The sequence below is a fragment of the Zootoca vivipara genome, chromosome 16 (genome assembly GCF_963506605.1).
Source record: "Zootoca vivipara chromosome 16, rZooViv1.1, whole genome shotgun sequence".
Lineage (NCBI taxonomy): Eukaryota > Metazoa > Chordata > Lepidosauria > Squamata > Lacertidae > Zootoca > Zootoca vivipara.
In genome coordinates this window covers 10685078-10692678 of record NC_083291.1, presented here as the reverse complement: position 1 = coordinate 10692678, position 7601 = coordinate 10685078, and the positions used below count along the sequence as shown (strand labels likewise).

Here is a 7601-nt window from a genome sequence, read left to right as displayed (position 1 = left end):
TCATAACTGTTTTAGGGTAACTTGGTGAATGTTACGTTGCTGAATACTGTGGAATAGCTGCTTCACAAGCCTTGTATTGGTCTTAATGAAGGCACTTTTTAACCAAAAACAAAAACAAAACAAGGTCTATATTTTCATCCTGACTGTGCTTTATCTATAGAACTTATGGTGGTTTATTTCAGACAATTTTTTCCAGCTGCTGAGAATCAGTTGGGTTTTTTGGGGGGAGGGTTTTTCCCCCCCGATAGAAATTATTTGGGACACATATTTCAGTTTCAAAGTATGAATTTAATTGCCTAATGGTAAATGTGGAGATATCTGACAATGGGAATGGCCTAAAAAGGAAAGAGAAGCTGCACTTTGAAGTTAAAGACAAAACACCCATTGCACTCAAGGGAAAGTTTAATTGTGTTTCAACTCATAGAAGTGAAAAGAACATTAATTCAATATCTGTTACTTATGGTCACAGAGTGACTCAACCATCCATGTGCAAAAGGGTCACATTGAAAAGATCAATGATCTAGAATAGATGATGGCTTCTATAACATGCTATCTGGCTGTAATTTTGAGGAAAAAATGGCATAACCCTGACTATCATACATATAGCCATCTCCCCCTCCCCTCCCTTTTTAAAGGGCTATGAAATAGCAATATTAATGTACTGTAAAAGAACTGCCTGTTTCTCTGCAGACACAATGCTTGCTGTTGTTTAGTCGTGTCCGACTCTTCGTGACCCCATGGACCAGAGCACGCCAGGCACTCCTGTCTTCCACTGCCTCCCGCAGTTTGGTCAAACTCATGTTCGTAGCTTCGTGAACACTGTCCAACCATCTCGTCCTCTGTTGTCCCCTTCTCCTTGTGCCCTCAATCTTTCCCAACACCAGGGGCTTTTCCAGGGAGGCTTCTCGACAAGGCAGTGATCCATGAAGGAGACACAATGCTTATCTATTACCAATTATTGGAGACAGCTAATTCATTGTTTGCCCCTTAGCAAGATGTGAACACTGTAATATTAAATACAGTTATGTTCCATCTGAGAACAAGGACTGCAATGTTTAATTTGTATTCCTGAAAACATTGACTCCATTACATATACGGTAGAAGGACTCGCTTTCGAATACAGTTCAGCTTTGCCCAGTTAGTCTACTTATTAGTGAAATCTGGGATGGACAGAAAGTAGCTTGAGATGGAAGCCAGTATGGATTTGAATGTTCTAATTGATCAATTCATATTTAATAGTCACAGACCATGATACATAACAAAGGGCAGGTCAAAAGAGGGGGAAAATACAGTAATAAATGTAACAAATAAATGGTCATTTGTATCCAAGAGGTTGTATCCATTTGTATCAATTTTAACCAAGAGGTTTTCCTTTGGCAATCCAAGTCCATCCACAAAAAGGAAGTGGAAATGTGGATCTGAAACCTCTTCAATGTTAACAGGAGCTTCACCATAGTTTTTGCATTGTATTCAGCTTCAGAAGCCTATTTAACTCTCCCTTTGATCTCTCTGTCTCCTCTGCAATTTGTATCGCTGCTCAGGATAGAACCTTAGATTTGGGGGGGGGAGAGAGAGAGAGGGGAGCAATTGTTCCATGAGCTTCCTGCATGACATCTGTGAAACACTCTCAGGGTGGAGCTATAGCCAAAAAATGCCCTTATCTGGCATGCAACTGGAGTCGCTAGCAGATTAGAGATTTAAAGAGAGGAGGCAACGGATAGAAATCAACCGGGAAACATCAACAATCTTTGTCCAGTACAAAAAAAAAATTAGTGTTCCATTTTAATTTTACTTCAAATAGTTCCCCTCTTTTTTGTGTGTGGATATCATCAAAGCATATTTTAGTGTCATGTATGGAGAAGTAAATGGACACAAAGGAGTGATAAGTCAAACAGGACTGGGCTAGAATTGGAAAGTCAGAAAACCCAACCGTTGGAGAGTATGATCAAAGAACTCCCCCTTATCTCATCCTGAGAAAATGCATGAGAAGATCCCCCCCCTTTAAAAAAAACCCCACCCCAAACACTAGTAGGTCATTTTCCCAGGGGGCTATGGCTGAAGACATTTGGCACACTTACAAAGAAACCAGAAACTTAGAAAGACAAACATGTTTAACAGGTGCCATGAAGTATTTTAATATTAATGGCGCCTGCTGGGTGCAGAGGACAGCTAAGTGAGTCCTTGAGCTGTGCTCCCCCGGCAGCATGAGAGCTATCTTTATTTAATGACAAATAGTATTCAAATCATTGATAGGGATGTGGAGACTTCTTGAAATGAAAGCATTGCTTTAAGAAGTTTCTCATACCCTTTGATTAAGAAAACTAGCCCATCTGCTTATCAAAGAACAGTATGGTTTTAATTTTAATCAGGGCACAGGGAAATGATGGCCTGCCAGGAAGGAAGAAGGCCATATTACTAAACCAAAAATTAAAGCCAAGCTCTTTTCTATTTGTTAACAATTCATTACACTAATTGGAAAGGAACTTCTTATAATGTGGCTGATTATTTCTACTGTCTGAGTAAGGCACTGTTTGGCTCAAATAACTGTTTGGTTTCGGAATATAACGTTTCTTTGATTAAAAAATCCGGCACATCCAGATGATTGCTGACTAATTAAGGGAGACACATACACACTATATTTTCGAATTCAGTGCATACACCACCTCCATGTATAAAATTGAACATTATACGGATCATTTTATACAAATGTCTGTGCAAGCTGTGATTGGTTTACACATATATTTCTTTTTTACACTTTGTTACCTATACAGTCATACCTTGGGTTTTGAACAGCTTAATTCTCGAACGTTTTGGATCCTGAACGCCACAAACCCGGAAATGACTGTTCCGGTTTGCGAACTATTTTTGGAAGCCGAACTTCTGACGGGGCTTCTGCGGCTTCCGATTTGCTGCAAAAGCTTCCTGCAGCCAATCAGAAGCTGTGCTTTGGTTTCCGAATGTTTTGAAGGTCAAATGGACTTCCAAGGTACAGTGGTACCTGAATGTGTGATGTGATTCCATCAAAAAGCATTACCACTGAGGGGAAGTAAGGTAACACAAAGGTTGCTGTCTGTGGCAGTATCTCTGATGACCCGTTCAGACACGCCAATCATGTGTTGATCAAATTGTTGTGCTAGCTAGGAGTGATGGGAATTGTAACTCAAAACATCTGTAGGCCACCAGGTTGGGCAAGGCTGCATAAGAAGAAATTAATATGAGCACATTCTCTCTCTCTCTCTCCCCCCCCCCATCCCCACCCCAAAACAATTCAAGAAAATAATTTTGGACCCAAGTAGTTAAGGGTAGGTGTTATAGGTTCAAGAAAGGAAGCCTTCAGAATGCTGGTGCATTCTCTTCCTGCAAGGTTCACTTGGTGGATCACGACTTCCTGAAGGAGTTCATGACCCAATTCATCAGGGAACAGTTTCAGGAGGAAGTTTTATTTACAGTACACAGTCTTCTGTGCCTCTCCACTGAATTTATTGCCCAGATTCCTGCCTTCCAAAGCAACCTTCATTTCTTTCTGGTCCTCCCCCTACTCCCACTTTCTAGTCCAATTCTCTAGTCCATGTCCCACCTGCACTAACCCCGTCCACAAGTTCCCTGCATGCTCCAAGTGGGCTCTCAGATTCTCCCTCCCACCCTTGCTCTCCTTCTCATCTGTCCACTATATATAAAGAATAATCACTTAATCCACTCCAATATGACACCCAACAAAACCACTTTCTATCAACAAACAAACGATGTCTATCCCCTTCTCCCCCCCCCCCCCAAGATCGTCTTTCATTGCTGGGGATTGAACTAGCTAGCCTCGAGTTCCTGCCCCTTCTACTTTTCAGTTCATAATATTTAGATTATTTAGGATGGAGGCCATGTGGAATAAATTGTGTAGCAATCCCCTCTCCCAAGTAATTAACAATTATGCTTCAGGCAGTGACAAAAGTGAAGCTTATTATCTTCTTCATGATTGCAACACGCCCACCGGGTTAGCTAGATCAGCATCATTATTCCCATTTTGCAAAGAATGTAGAGAAGCTAGTGAATAATGACTGCCCCCAAGCCGATGGGTCAATTGCTGTAGAGTTGAACTCGGGTTTCTCAGCTGCATCCCATCCATTAGAGCCATGCCCTTCAACCTTGGGGTACTATATGTTGTTAGCCTACGACTCCCTTCATCCAGGTAAAGGTAAAGGTAAAGGTACCCCTGACCGTTAAGTCCAGTTGTGGACAACTCTGGGGTTGCGGCACTCATCTGGCTCTATAGGCCGAGGGAGCCTGCATTTGTCCGCAGACAGCTTCTGGGTTATGTGGCCAGCATGACTAAGCTGCTTCTGGCGAACCAGAGCAGCACACAGAAGCGCCATTTACCTTCCTGCCAGAGCTATTTATCCTATTTATCTACTTGCACTTTGATGTGCTTTCGAACTGCTAGGCGGGCAGGAGCAGGGACTGAACAATGGGAGCTCACCCCGTCAAGGGGATTTGAACTGCTGACCTTCTGATTGGCAAGCCCTAGGCTCAGTGGTTTAGACCACAGTGCCACCCGTGTCCCCATTGTCCCTGACCACGGGCTAAGTTGGCTGAGGATGATGGGTGCCAACTTGAATTAAATATTGGCAGGGGGGTGAGATAAGCCCCACCCTGCATCATTGATCACATGACATTGTACATGCACACAATTTGAATGGCAACACCCAATAACCTTTGGGGGGCAGCTCCCTAAATTATTTTATTGGGGCATGCACAAAGACCCTTTGGCCCCTAGGAGTTGGCTCCTATGGATAGGGATTATAGTCCAACAACATAGGGACCAAACGCCGAAGGACACTGCATGACATCTTGGCTGGGAGGAAGTCTGATGAGATCTACTTCTAAGCATGTATGCTATATAGGGGCTTCTATTTCTGGGTAGGCATGTATGCTATAGGATTGCTCTGCTCTGAACATTCTAAAATAGGGAGAGGAACCTATGGCCCTTCAAGTGTTGCTAAACTATAAGCCCCATCACCTCTGTCCATCAGCCACGGTGACCGAGGCTGATGGGAGTTGAAGTCCAACAGAACTCAGGAGGGTCACAAACTCCCCATCTCTGCTCTGTAACATGGATTCAAAGCAACTACTCTGTTCCCAACTTAAGAATGGAAAGAGTAATGCCAGTGGACAACAACAGAGGTTTAAAGATGTTCTCAAAGCAACTCTAAAAAACATGTACTCTAAGGCAACTCTAAAAAAACACACCAACAACTGGGAAACACTGGCCTCCAAGCCTCCAAATGGCCTTCAGTTGGAGAATAGCCTCTACCCAAGGTGTGATGGACTCTGAGGAAGCACAAAATCAAGACGAGCTAAAAGGAAGGTACATTTGGCAAATCCTCACCATGATCAACTCTCGTCTGGAAACCTATGTCCCCACTGTGGAAGGATGTGCAGATCCACAATTGGCCTCCACAGTCATTACAGACACACTGTGAAGACCATCTTTGTGGAAGACAATCTTACTCGGCTATGAGTGATCACCAAAGAAGAAGAAGGAGCAAAGAAGAAGACCTTGGTTCTGAAGTATCAGGTGAAACAGATTCAGCACTGCCTGAATGGCGGTCTGTTGCCTTTTCTCCAAGTGACCGCCTCAGTGCATGCGCCGAGGTCCCTTGAAGTTCTGCATCAGATCAAGTGGCACTGAGGGAGACGCGTATGCATTTCTGTTCCAGACCTGTTGTGAGAAAACCCTGCGACAAAGAGAGAGAGAGAAGAATGAAAAGAGGCCTGCGTTTGTTTCTGAGAACATGGCGCCCGTCCAACAATGTGTCAGATTTGTCAAGTGTGTCTGACTGAAGCCCTTGATTATCATATGCTGCTGAAATGATTTGCCCGGAAGGGAAATGGATCATTAATGAAAGGGATGAAGTGCTCTTTGTTCTTAGAGGGCTGCGTTTCAGGCTGTCCTCCTGTGCCTTGTCCCTTCCAACTCCCATTCCAACTTCATTACCTGGTCGATAATGAGGTTATTAGATCACTAGAGTAAACCTGGGACCAGGCACAAGGAAGCGGAGACTTCCTGAGATATCGCACGGGAAATGAATAATGGCAAATCCGCAAGTCGGAATTGCTAGCTTGAATACAGCCAAAGCAGTCATGCCTCTCCAGATTATTAGCATCTGCTGAAACCCACTCTTACCCACTCACAACTGGCATCAACACTCACATTGGGAATGCAGGTGAACAACTCTGCCCCCCCCCTCAATCTGCTACCTGTGAGGAGCATAGAAGGAATGGTGGCTGGTGGAGAAATGTTGGAGGGTATGCTTAAACAAGTCTCACCTGGGGTTGGATTTAGGCAATAATAATTGCCTGTGATTTGGGGAGGGTTTTTTTTTAAAGGTGGTGCTGTGGTCTAAACTACTGAGCCTTGGGCTTGCCGATCAGAAGGTCGGCGGTTCAAATCCCTGTGACGGGGTGAGCTCCCGTTGTTCGGTCCCTGCTCCTGCCCACCTAGCAGTTCAAAAGCACGTCAAAGTGCAAGTAGATAAATAGGTACCGCTCCGGCGGGAAGGTAAACGGCGTTTCCATGCACTGCTCTGGTTCGCCAGAAGCGGCTTAGTCATGCTGGCCACATGACCCGGAAGCTGTCTGTGGACAAACACCGGCTCCCTCGGCCTATAAAGCGAGATGCGCGCCGCAACCCCAGAGTCGTCCGCGACTGGACCGATAGGTCAGGGGTACCTTTACCTTTACTCGCCACGAAGTTGTTACAATCAGTGCCATATTTTAACTTAAAAATTTTGGGGAGGGTATGGTGTACCCTTGAGTAACCCCCAAAAACAAAGCCCTGAAATGGGTGTACCACACCACAATTTAGCACAAATTTAGATAATTTGTTCTAGGAAGCTCTATGCCCATTCCAGCATGCTGAATACTTCTGAGGAGGCTCGAACAAGAACTAACTTTGAATGCTTTCAGCATGCGAAGCAAATATTTACCCTTTGCAAGGCAGGAGGGTGGTGGGTGGCCCAATGAAAGTCATCTTTGTTCTGGCATGGGCTTTGTCAATGCTCAAAACATTCTACACATATTCCCACTTCCTCCATAAAACATTTTCGGGATTCAATTACAGGACACCATGTTGTCAGGGGAAGTATATTGCGTTCTGAGGCCTCTCTCATTGTGTAATCAGAAACCTAATGAAAACAGCAGAAATTACAGGGTTCACTTTGTGACCCCCAACCTCACCCCTTTGTAAGATTTTGGAGGAATGAAATCAGCACACTTCGGAAGTATATAACTCTTCAAATAAGAACAGCTTGGGACAACTCTTTTTTAAAGAAATACCACATACCATACACCATTTCTTCAATGAAAATAGGGATGTCTTATTCCATAATAGTAATGTCATTATTATTATTATTATTATTCCTCACCCATATGACTGGGTTGCCCCAGCCACTCTGGATGGCTTCCAACTTACCGGTATATAAAAACAGGGGTACCTTCAGATGTCTTCTAAAGGTTGTATAGTTGAGATATCTCCTTGGCTCAGGGGGTCGCATAACTCCATGTCCTCCAACATTTCTCTGATGAAAATAGGGATGTCTTAAGGAAAAGCA

General features: G+C 43.9%; 1 long non-coding RNA gene across 1 annotated transcript; it reads right to left on the bottom strand.

Annotated features, from left to right (window-relative positions):
- Nucleotides 1-2314: 2314 nt before the first annotated feature.
- Nucleotides 2315-7601, bottom strand: LOC132591262 (uncharacterized). The gene is made up of 3 exons (XR_009556880.1): nucleotides 7463-7601; nucleotides 5378-5726; nucleotides 2315-3194 (listed from the first exon to the last, which is right to left on the bottom strand). It is a non-coding gene; the product is annotated as an uncharacterized LOC132591262 (long non-coding RNA).